The 13,526-nt window shown below is 34.2% G+C and overlaps 2 protein-coding genes across 3 annotated transcripts in view; one reads left to right on the forward strand and one right to left on the reverse strand.

The window, feature by feature from the left end:
* The window catches only part of LOC145939405 (uncharacterized), a 263,176-nt gene that overhangs the window by 178,098 nt on the left and 71,552 nt on the right, over window positions 1–13,526 (forward strand). The window lies entirely within an intron of this gene.
* The window catches only part of LOC145939422 (gonadotropin-releasing hormone receptor), a 226,649-nt gene that overhangs the window by 174,868 nt on the left and 38,255 nt on the right, over window positions 1–13,526 (reverse strand). Inside the window, exon 1 of one of the 2 annotated variants that reach the window (XM_083043723.1) lies at window positions 10,340–11,217. The exons of the other annotated variant lie outside the window; for it this stretch is intronic. The gene's annotated coding sequence lies outside the window, so the exon portion shown is untranslated. Of the gene's footprint in view, window positions 1–10,339; window positions 11,218–13,526 lie in introns of those variants that run through there. 2 annotated transcript variants of the gene reach the window in all.

Consider the following 13,526-nt stretch of genomic DNA (forward strand, 5'->3'; position numbering starts at 1 on the left):
TTATAACATATGAAATTATCAAATAGATGATCGTGCGCACTTTTGTTTCTTCATCACGCTTATATTTATCGGTTAATAAAGTCTGAGTTTTTCCCCATCTTGTTAGGATAACGAAAATATTACGAGAAGCGAAGAAAAAAAAGCAAGTTTTCTGAATGAATAATTAAAGATAAGGAACAGGAAATTTACATTTTCTTTCTCCCTCCGGAATATTATTTTTATTAAGCGAGCTATATTTAAACGTTGCTTTAGCATAAATGATTAGTATTAAACGCCGAGAAACGCTATCAGACGGGATATATAGGTCGATCTGATTATCGTTATTGTCGACACGACGACGACAACGACGTTTAATACGATCGCGCTAATGTACACAAGTCGACGAAATTTCGCGTCGCGTCAACGTGTTTTAGCCGGGACGCAAGAAAAGGGTCGCCGCGGATTAAACGATTCAGACTCATGCCACTCCATGTCCCGGATGATGTTCTAATTGCCGTTATCTACTTTACTTGTGAGGCGACATTCTATCAGGTAATTTGTATTCCGGTCTAGCGAAGGGAGCCACGGAGAGGAAATCGCGGGAGAGCACATTGATGAGAGAGAGAAGAAGAGACAAAGAGAACGAGAAAGAGGGAAGAAAAGAGAGAGAGAAAAATAGAGAGAGCGAGAGAGAGAATGGAGATGAGTGCGGGATAAAACACGGGTGAGTGCGACAAGATCGGATAACCGGAAGTTGAAGCAAGTTCGCTCTAGGGGAAAGAGACAAGTTCCCTTCGTAAAGGGACGACGCGCACCATCATACCCTTTCCGCCCCCCCCCCCCCCACTCACCCTAGTTATGTTCAATGGTGAAATTATGCGAGCATGCTCGAAATGAGATTCGTCACGAAAGTTCCTCACCCGTTCCTCTCGTACGCGGTTAGCAATTCAGTGGATGTTGCCGCAGGAAAACTTAAGAGACCGAGGATGACGGTCCCTCGACACTTCCGCGATTAGCATATCTAATAATGACTTCTCGATCAATCATCTTGTTTACCATTCGTCAAGGCTGCAAAACGTGTGTTTGATAACAATATCCTGCATCAATTGAGAATGTCGCAACTTGTGTATATTTAAAAATTTTGCTGACTGATATTTGATTGACGAAAAAACTAAAGAGATTTTAATAAAGTTCTTTATTAATCAATGTATATAAATATAAGCATCTCTCTCTTTTTCTCTCATTATAATATTTCGAAATATTGCAAACATATCAAATTTCGGCAACAATATCGTGAGAACTTTCGAATAATTTTCTTTCCTAAAGCGAGTGTTTTAAATCCAGGCCAGTTGTTGGATACACAAAAACAATATATGCAAGAAAAGAAGTAATAAATCAGAGAAATTTATCTCGCATTCATAACATTTAAGGTGATGTTTGTAGATCCGAGATATTTTTTATTTGAAAACGGATTTATACTGATCTATTCCTTTTTTGCGACCTGATTTGTACCGTCATGGAATACGTGTTTTATTTTTCAACCCTGACGCGTTCCCTTAAACGTGCACTGTCGCCACTGCATCACGCGAACATAAATAAAAGGGTTATGCAAATATCAAAAGCCATTCTCCGTTTTCATGCTCACGTAATTTCACGCGGGGGCTGTTAATTTTCACGAAACCCTGATACGCCTCGGCGCCTTACGTTAAACGTTAACCGTCTTATTCCGAGGTGGAAGTAAAAAAAATAAAGAGAAAAAGGCGGAACTGCGAATTTACGCCGTGCCTTGTGGCCGCGGTTGCACGAAGCTTCACGAGCGAGGCACGTATTTCTGACCGCGGGAAGAATTATTAGTTCGACGTGAAAGAGACTTGTTCTCTCTTGCGTCGTTGTAAAAATCGCGAAAATAAAAGGAAATATGAAAAGATGCCAAGGTGGCTCAGAAAATAAAGTGAAATAAAATGAAGCTCTTCGAGGCCAGCCAATACACAATTCGACGGAGAATCATAAATATTCAAATGAGAAATTACTACTAAATGTTAGGATTTATTATATATAGCCTCTAACATTTAATAATAATATATTTTTCACTTGGAAATTTATATAATTCTTCGTTGAATTGCTTATTAGCCTCAAAGAGTTTCATTTTATTTAATTTATATGAATATAACATTTTATTATATATATATATATATATATATATATATATATATTATTTTATATATTCTTAATATATATTATTATATATATTTTTACAGCGACTTTGTATGCAACAGCTAGAAATAAGCATTTTTATTGGTACAAATAACACGTTGAATACTTCCAATGAATAATCTGCAAACAAATATATGGAAATTGTGCACATTTCAATGTTTTTCCCTTCGCACAAAATTGATTAATTAATTAATTTTAATCCACTCTCCAAAGACTCTATATTATAGATTGTTGAGATATCAAAAATATGTAAAAGAATTTTACAAAGATACTATGAAATAGTAGCTGATCTTCAAAATGCAGTCAATATAATATAAACACGTTATATCAAGTGCATAAATGTGGAAATAAAAAATTTATAAATCAACACATAGAAAGAAATTTGTCATTACGTAACTACTTATTTATTTAAACAAATATGCATATGTTGCGAAAAATTTACGAATATCGACGGATTTAATTTTTTTTTTTTTTTTTAATAATACATAAAATAATAAATAAATGTAAAATAGTAAATATAATAAAATAAATAAAATAAAATAAATAAATTATATAAGCAAACATTTTTGCAATTTTAATGGGCGAGCGTTCATGATGTAATACTGCGAATGCGTTTGCATTGTAACATTTGCCGAAATAATATCGTCGAACATGTTCACCAGTTGCAACCCTCGTGACTGTCAGATTCTAGAAACTCGCTCCTGTGTCTCGCGGGCGAATAATTAATACATTCACAATGTTGATTTACGTTTGGTATGTATACGCTGGGTGCGTCATTCAATATTCACATCAAGTTCGCATCGATAAGTTGTCACTTACAATCGTACATGCATTACTACTTCTGTGATGACGAAGCGAATGCAAACTCAGAGTGCAAACTCGAAATTATACAAAGCGCATATATATATATATATATATATATATATATATATATATATATAAATATATATATATATATACATATATGCATATAGTGAAATTTAAAGTTTATATATAAGCAGAAGAATAAAATGGAACATTCATGTCGATATATTGATCTTTTAATTTATTCAAGATGTATCCAATTAAGCGAATAACGAAGAAAAGAGCAGATATAGAAGTTTCGCGAAACTTCTTCAGTACTCTCATTTCTCTCATTAATTTCCGTTTTCCTCATGATTATGATAATATCGCGCAAATTAGAAAGTTATACGAAGAGTGATAACTTGCAACGCAAGCTATAAATCGTAATAAGCTTAGCTCGATAGACAGATTTAAGTGCGATTTTCAGCGATTTCATTCTCATTAACAGGATTGCTAAACCAGACTCTCATGTTGAAATTCATTTGTCGTTCTCATTTCCCGGCGACTCTGTGACTTCAGCATGAGTTGCTATTTCGCATATAATGCCGGATATAGAGAAAACAACGGCCACGAACGTTTGGAATCTCGGTCCGAGGTTCAAACAACATGGAAAATTATTTTTTCTGTTACTTTTTGTTTCGGAGAACTCATTCTCCTTTCCATCTCCTCGATTTGCACCGAATTGTTTGCAAATTAACATGTTGGAAACGGACTCCGCATCGGGCATAAGAGCGTAAACGAGCGTTATCGTGAACAGAGATGATGAATTTTTGTCAGAGAGAGAGAGAGAAAGAGAGAGATACGAGAAAGGGAGATATTTTTTATGGGCGAAGAAAGAAAATAGCGATAAACGGAGAAACGGTTTTCACTTCATTACGGATTTAACGATTTACGTTAACGAGAATCCCGCGGAGTTAAAAAAGTCTAGAAACAGCTCTTCTTAATGTATGCACAATCTAATCTGCGGCGTTGCATTAAATTACAGGATCTTTGTGTTTCCCTTGCGGCAAGATGCGAGAGGTTGTTCGCGATGATTGATTAAACTTAGCATGCACCATGATGTAATTACCTCGCCTTGCCTCTTCCCTCCATATTCCATATAGTTAACGGAAAAAAATTGTATTCTCAAGATTCTTTAAGAATTTTCCCCTTATTTTCAGAATATCCTATGTTCTAAACTAAACGCCAAAAGAATATTCTTATCTTAAGAGGGAAAGATTAGTATCAGATAATTCTAATTTATAAGAATATAGACGAAATGGAACTTATTTTTATATTAATATAAAAATACATTATTTTAAACATAAAACCTGGGTCCTAAACGATTAAATTATGTTATGTCACACGTTACTTCTCTTAAGTCGCTCGAGTCTTTTTCGGTCGACTTCATCCACTTTTTTAATAAATCAAATTCAGTGACAAACACTAATTGCACTGTAAATTGCAACACTATATAACGCCAAATAAATGATCCGTATAAAAAAAAAAACATACGAGCGTTTGTTATTAATATATTAATAATATATTTTTAATTTTAGAACATGTTCTACACGGAGAATTTATCTTAGAATTTACCCTGAAAGGCATGGTAATCGTTGGACAATATAATATGTAAAGAATTTTATGAGAATTTCTCTGATTAATATTTATCACAATAAAAAATAATAATATCTATCACAATAAAATATAAAATATATTTCATTAATTTTATTATACTTTTACTTAAATTTTATTAGATTTTTAGTAAAATTAATCAAACAATTTTATATGTATTTTATTGTGATAGGTATTATTATTGTGATAAATATTATAGTCAGAAAAATTCTCATAAAAATCTTTCCATACCATATTGTCCCACGATTACCATGATTTTCAGGGTAAATTCTAAGAGAAAATTCTCTCTGTGTAGAAACACTTAAAAATCTATCTAAAATCTATAAAAATCTAAGAAGTATTTTATAGTATACAGTCCTCTTATTTCAAGAATACAATATTTTTCGGTATGCCACTATAGTACATTGCATGAAAATCTTTGCAATCTCGGTGCGATCGCATAAATTTAATAATGTAAAAAAATTAGAGAAGAAACAATATGTGTCTAGCAAACGCTACTACATTCAAATTACATAATATGCTATTTGATTGGCGTTCATCGTGGGCGGTGTACGCTATGCGTATATAATGAGTTAATCATATATTGAGTAGACGTAGCGTGAAATACGGATACAGGTAGTGATTAAATAAAGATATAATTACGCGTGATCGATCGAACGTTCGCATGAAGCGGCCATCGGCCTGATTGTCCTACGAAAAATACTGTGATATCGCTAAGTCGTTGTTACAAATCGAGAGAAGAAATCTATAGAGAATCTATATATTTCTCTACATATTTCATGTAATAATCTCCCATTCTCCGCATCTCGCTTTCGCGTTCTCTTTAATATTCGGGCGGATGCGTCAAATTTCGCGCTCGGAAGTAACCGCTTTGTGACGCGGAGATCGATCGTCGTTCCGGTGACAGATTTTAGCATTGCTTGTGCGCGCAAAAAAAAAAAGATAAAATTGGCCGCGTTGGAAGTTGCACATTTTTCACGGCAATTGTGTAACGCGAAATAGCTTCCCGAAATTACTTTCTCGTAGCGCGCGCAATCTGGAATATATCGTCCACTTTTCTCTTAATACAAATATAGTTTTGCATCTCTATAAAAGTTCAATCAGCGGGGGTAACCGGATTATATCTCATCGTTCATATCCACATTTTCGTCGATATTACTTCGCAATAAATATTTCCTAAACCATACAGCGGAACTTACCGTATAAAAAAAAAGAAAAAAAAACGTATACCATAAAATTTTATTCTCGAAGTAAGAGGATTGTATATTATAAAATCCCTCTTAACAGATATTCTTATAAGTATATTTCTGGAACATTTTCTAAAACTAAGAATATATTCCTTGTTAATAACAAACGGTTATGTTTTTTTATGATTATTTGGCGTTACATTATCATTTGTCTATATTTTTATAAATTAAAAATTATCTGATACTAATTTTTAGAAGAAGCTTAGATCTAAAGATCTTTAGACGACGATTAAGTCTAACAATAAGACCTAATCTTTCTCTACAGAATAGTATCAGATATTTCTAATTTAGAAAAAATATGGACAAAATAAGATTTATTTTTAAATTAATAAAAAATTACATTATTTTACAACAAATATTTTTCAAATATTTCTAATTTATATAATATATTATATTTTTAATTTAAAATCCTTTTGGTATCTATTTTAGAACAGGGTATTCTAAAAATAAGAAAGAAAATTCTTAAAATGAGAATACAATTTTTTCAATGCAATGCAATGATATAAATCTCTGTGACAAGATCGAATTATTGTAATTGTTACAAATGATGATATCGACTGCCTACAATTAAAAGTAAATTGATATAATTAATTTCAAGTCCAGTTACAATTATATGGCGCCATGTTTTCGCTCTGACACAGATTATTCTTGGGCGAAAATTCCAGGGAACTAATTTTTAAGCTAGTGCGAATGTCGTACATTGTAACGTGTGAAGACCATGCGCGAAAATGCTTCTTGGAATATCTTTACTTAAGTGCTATGCGCGGAAAATAGGCAATCAGCTGCAGCAATCGCGCGTGAAATATACGTGCGTCGTTCGCTTAAACACCGCACGACATTACACGGCAATGCTCATTTAAGGATCGGGGAGGCAGGTTTGAGGCATGGAGAATCGATCGACCGCGATATACGTACATATAAGCTCGGATATGTCGTCCTTGTTGGATGGTGGCTTCGAACCCGTTGGTTCGCGCTCGTTGAAAAGCTCATAAGCTCGCCGACCATCCGTGGTCGGGCTACATCGGCTAACGTGAATTGCGGAGGCCGTTGAGCGAGCGGATAAGCACCGGGATACCGAATGGTTCCCCGTTTCCGTCGAATCGTCTAATCATACGTACGTATCTCATGTGGATTAAACGGTTGAACGAGGTCAGAGTGTTGATGCATCGGGTAAATCTAACGCGCTTATGTACGGTTATCAATTGTATCGTCATATGAAAGGGAGCCAATGTAACCGCGATTCTTCTAACATTCTTGAACATAATCGATAAAATAAGTCTGCACGTACTTATAAAAATTGTATAAAGATAGTTAATTCAGTATCTAAAAGGTTTATCAAATTACAGAAAACAAAAGTAAGCTTTTTTATTAGTATATATTTTTTTAGACTAGATTTTCATACGCAAATTAATTGACAGTGTGATATTAAAGTCACAACTTGTTAGAAAAAAGTTGATTAAAAGTTAAAAAAACGTTATGAATATAAAAAATGTTAGATAAAAATATAAATAAGTTTATAATTAAATGTAAAATTAATATAAAATTAAAATATTAAATATACAATTGAAATATAAATATAAAATTTTTTTCTTAAAAAAAGACGAGAGATTATCAGAAGATTATTAGATTTTCGTGTGCAAATTGATTGACAGCGTGACATTAAAATCACGATGAAATAGTGTTATATAAAAAATATAAATAAATTTATAATTAAATTTTTATAATTAATATAAAATTAATATAAAATAAAAATATAAATATAAAATTATTCTTTTTTTTTTTTTTTTTAAAGCGAGAAATTCTCATGAGATGACGGCAATTTATTTTTATCACGAAATTTCCCTGAAATATTGGGTCGCTAGATTAGAAATATTAGATTTAGTAGTGAAGCAACACACACATGGAATGATAGGGCCTAGCTACGGTCAATCACTCGGGAAGGCTTCACTCTAGTTTTAGACATTGATGAATTCTCGTTCACCTAAAAGGTACACGGCCCGAGTGACGCATATGCGCACAGAAATTACTGCGTATTGCGTATAGATGTGGACACACACACAGGCCAAAGGGACGCAGGAGGATGTAGGACGGCATGATTAATCATCCAATCGTTTGACAAAAAGCGAAAAGCTCGGTGGATTTTGACAGTTTCGTGGCGTCTCCTCCGACTGTCACGAAAAAAAACCACTGATAAAATGCTCGACTTTTAAGGAATTAATTCGTTTATAATCAAGACTATTTGGCCGCACGCCATTCGAGAGAAATTACAAGCAACATCTGCAGCGAAACATTGGCGTTATAAAAGTGCTTATAATTGACAATGTGCCATCTAGCATTAAAATTTTATTATTTTTACCTAATTTCTTTCGTGTTATTATTATTTTGTTATCGCTAAAATATTATTTTCTGTCGATAAACTTTTGTCACATTTTATAGAAATATATACAGAATGGAACTATATTAATGTCCCACCCTAAATATTTTTTCCCTACACTTTTACTAAAAGAAGTCTCGCACAGTTTGACTTTAAGAGGGACATAAAATAGCGATATCAATTTGAATGACAGATGGTGTCACTTCCGAAAAATTCATTAATCATTTTTAAAATGGAAACATGATTTTTTTTTTAAACAGAAGTTATAGAAGGGTCTTGTCAAGACAAATTTAATGTGTATTAATAGTAATTAATATTACTATATTATTATATATTGAAAGACATCTCACATCCGTTTTATAAGTACTTCTTGACAATTATTTGCATAACACTAATATTCCAAAATTAAAAAATTGTGTAACTCTTGGAAAAATCAAGAAAACACTTAACTAATGCATATGATTAGATTTGTTTCTACAATTTTTGTTTGAAAAAGATTGATTTTTATTTAAAAAAAGGAATGATTAGTGAATTTCTCGAAAGTGGCATCATCTACAAACAAATTGTCATCGCTATCTTGTATTCCCCTTCAAGTCAAACTTTTGTACGAAATATATTTTTGTAAAAAGCACAGGAAAAAATATTTAGAGAGTGAATTATTAAAATGATTTGCCCTTTACAATAAATTGTAAATTACATTAGAATGTAAATTAGCAAATCGTTAAAAGAATTAAATTAGATCTAAGAAGGAATCTCTTTCTCTAGTTCGTTTATCTCATCGCAATTCTAGGACGCAAAATGAGGCGTTTAATAGGCGGAAATCGGCAATCGGAGACAAACTCGAAAACGATCGAGTTCAAGTTCCCCCATCTATCTTGATATGTGTGACCTTTCGACGATTCGATAGCGGAATCGTCCAGCACGCGGGGCGAATTTATTCTCTTTTGCAACAGGAAAACTTAAATCGCGCGCGCTTGACTTTTAAAACTCCGAAATGTATCTGGATTCGTCTAAATCGAACAAGTTCGAGCAAATTTTCTGCCAAAACTGCTGCGTTCTCTCGACATTTTCGTCCGGATAGTTGAAAGCTCGCTCGACGCTTTCCGTCCTCGATTTCCCCTTTCGTTTTCGCGTTCGTCGGCTCTCGTACAATTCATTGTTCGTGATAATTATTTGTTCGTGGCGTCCTTGACGCTATTTCACTGTCCGAAAATGCTACCTGTTCGAGAGAGATTCGTGGGAGAGAGAGTCGCCCCTTTTGCGGGTATATAATCAACTCGGATTTTTACGGCGTGCCCGGAAAACTTACGATTTATTCGGTCATTCTTTCTTCGCGGAATCATAATTCGTAAATAAATGTAGCGCGCTTTTTTATGCTCCGACCTAGTTTGCTAGTTTTTTCTACTGCAACAGCGAGTGTGGAATTCTTTTTCGCGTGTTTCTTTTTGCCAATAGAAAAGATGACGCTTTTTCTGTTCATAGAACGATATCTTTCGATATACGTTATCTTAAAATTATAGCAAAAAAAGACATATGTAGAAGAGATTTCTATTTTTTAAATATATTTTTACATGTATATTTTTTCATAGATTATTATTATTATATTATTATTATTATTATCATATATATAATATATAATTTTAAAATAAAGAAAAAAGTTTTCAATTTCTCTGCTAGCTATTCTGCTATTTGTGATTTTCATTCTAGACGTATCCATTGATATGGTTATATGTGTACATTTCGTGCAACTGCATGTAAATATTGTAGTATATATTAGATCACAATCGTCTAATATTTACATAAGATCGCGTAAAGAGAACTTATTTCGATAAAAAAATATTGCTACGAAAGAGTCGTTATTATTTTTCATAAGTTATAGCGCGTAAACATATATTAATTTTAAAAGTATGCAAGTATTGCAATATTTATAAAACATTGATCTTCTAATTTTAACAGAATGGTAAGACCACGAAGAAATTTCTTGATCATCAGATAAAATCACAGGCGTGCCATTTAAATGGCTCTTTGCACGTAAAAGTCATGCATACGAAATATATAAATGATTTACCTTTTTAACAGATGGTCTCGAGATCGAACCGCCTTCTTAATTTCGCTTCATTCGATTCGAAATTTCTATGATCAACAGAGAGTTTTGAAAGTTTCTGAAAGTTTCGGCTACTTCATACCTGCCTATCTCCGCAAACGAGAAACTTCTTAAACGAAATCACGTATCGATCACTCAATCATGTTCATATTTTCTCACTCTTCCGAAAGTATTTTACCTATTAAAACTTTGCCACGCCGCTTCTACATCATTGCGAGCATTCGTTTCGCCCTCGATAATTTAAATTAGCTTCAAGTCAGAGATGTCACAAAGTCCGTCTTAAATGATGATTCGCGGATCGAATTATCGTCGATGAATGTTTTTCGAGCAAATATGGCCGTCACTCGATCACCATCCGATTAATCAGAAATCACATTATTATATACACAATAATATATATAATCCATCAATGTGTTAAATAGTTTGCTGTCGCGTAAATACACACTCTTCCATTCGCGCGAAGATCAGCTGAGAGGTCTCGCGACTCCCTTGTGTCTCTCTCACGCAAAATATTCATACACACGACTTGTTAGTCAAACATCCAACGTTCTTGACATCGAGACGGAGATTTTCGAACGATGGCACAAAGTATCGAGAGCGTCGACGACCTTAAGAGGGTTAATTCTTCGCTGGAGAACAAACACGTGCACTCTCTCCAACGTGCTACCTGTCACTTTCCTTTCGGAACTTTTTTTCTAATTTTTCCTCGCGTGGATTATTCTATCGCGAAAAAAATAGAGGAAAGGAGCGACAACGAAGAAGAAGAGAGAGAGCGATCTCTCTCTCTCTTTCTCGAGAAAAGACACCGCGATCTCACCCCCGTGTAGTGTAACGCTCATCGCAAGGGGCGCGGCGTAACTGAGCTCGGCAAACGAACCCGCCGTCCTCTGTCTCTGTCCGATGTTCTCCCTTTTCCTCACCCCTCCTCTCTCTCCCTCTTTCCACCCTCTATCGCTTTTCCGCCTTCCCTCTTCTTCCCCCGTGCAGCTACGCTTTTCCCGCTCTCTCACGCAGTCTCCGTGCTTTCCTTCGATCCTCTTCCAACACGAACTTCTCTTTCTCTCGTATCTTTTTTTCTCCTTTCTCTTCGTTTAGCTCAATTCCTCGTTGCGACACGTAGGCCCCTTCTTTTTCACGACATAGTTCCGATACAGTTCCGGATCTTTTTTTTCTTTTTTCTTCTTTTTCTCTCTTCGACCTGATGCATCGTTGAATCCCCCGCGACGAGGCGGAAAGAAGGCACTGCATACTTGTGACCGTGATCTATGTCATCTCTTTCTCTCACTTTCGATCGATTTGGTCTTTCTCTCTCTCTCCTCTCTCTCTTTCTTTCGTTCTTTCACCCCCTGCGATGTCAGTTTTTTCCACTTGTGACATCGATGAAAATCTATTGCAAATAACACGATCCACTTGTAATGGGCGAGTTTTTAACGGAGAACCAATCTTCCAAGTAGGCGCTTAATAATGGAGAAATTCAAGAGAGAGAGACGAGAGGTTGCAGATTACAGATGCAACCTGTCTGGGATTAAGCTTTCGACGAAGCTCTGCTCAGTCATCGGAGCATGGATATCCATGGGACAAAATCCGCAAATGGACCGTGAGAATATTATGAACGATATCTATTTAAATACGCACGCAAAAGATCGACGACGATTCGGTGATATTATAATTTCGTTTTAATTAAATATATTCGCGACCGGGTGTGTTTGCTATCCGGCAATCTTGCGTCCGGCGCTTTAATAAATATGCATTGTCCGGCGACAGAAAGAGAGAGAATCCGTATAATTATTATCACCGCACAGCTATTAATCTCTACGGTATGTTAGCTCAATTGTTGAGCACAATTTTTTATTATTTTCGGCTTTTGACGAAATATTCTCGAACTAATTGAATTAAAATTTTAAATGTCACGACGACATATCTGTCGCACAAAGGTGATTTGACAAATTTATTCGACAAAATAAATTTGAGTGATTTGTTTATCCGCGGGATTCATCATCGATTCGCAATCGGGCTTTGTACGAACGTTAATGCCGATCTCCGATTGCAATTTTTGGAATAATGATCGTATAAAATGGCGACTATACATGTGTATGCATAGGACGATATAATGGCTACGATATATGCGACGACAGCGAATGTATGTCAATATAATATCGACTAATATCTATTTGGAAATGATTATTATTTATTTATATCGAACGAACGCACTACATGTATATCCGTACGCATAGACAATTTTGACAATTATCCGCATGAAAATGAGTTTAATCTTTGCCCACGAACCGAAACAAATACAGACAAAATGTACTTCACGGGCGATAAATAAACTTCCACTCGTAACCATTATTGTTATATAATGATGGGGGGAATTCGTGTATTAATTACGAGTATAATATAATAACATGGAAAATAGAAAGCTAAATTAGGTTTGATATTAATTCTAACGCACGAAATGACCCTACGCTACAATCAAAATTATCCACAAAGATAACAATGTGTACCTTTATTCATATATATACATATATATATATATATATATATATATATTGTATATATATATGTATGTATGTATAAAACAATAATAATCTTGATAAAATATAACATATTTAAAAAGTATAATGAAATTAATATATAATATACTCTACGAACATTGTTATACTTGCAAATATATCGAGAGTTGCGACCTAACATTTATTTTCAGTTTTTGGAATTATGTTTACAAAGCCATAAAATAGCTTTTCTTAAATATTATTAATTGATGCAAGGTAAACATAATTATACAAAAGTTAAAGGGAAATTGCGCACGCGTGTATGTATACATATCCATTGTTTGCATACCATTTGCATTATATTGTTTGTATCTGATTGAATAACGATTGAAATACGCGTTTTACTATTACGACATTTCATCCCTTTTTGTTTTGTGCGATTTGATATATATAAGTTGCTGTACCTTGACGGAAAGTACTTCAGAGTTCGCAAGAACCAAAGTATCTGCCGGGTTTCGATAGTAAAATTTCAAATTTCTCTATTCTTGCAATGGAAAAGGCACGTCTACATAAATATTTTATATTCCCGGAAAAGAGAGATGCTGGCAATAAGCAATATCAGGAAACGGTTGCGAGTGATTGCCTCAATAATTTTTTCA

This window comes from Prenolepis imparis, unplaced genomic scaffold, assembly GCF_030444845.1.
Source record: "Prenolepis imparis isolate NDT839.2.m4 unplaced genomic scaffold, iyPreImpa1.0 SCAF_8, whole genome shotgun sequence".
Classification (NCBI taxonomy): Eukaryota; Metazoa; Arthropoda; class Insecta; order Hymenoptera; family Formicidae; genus Prenolepis; species Prenolepis imparis.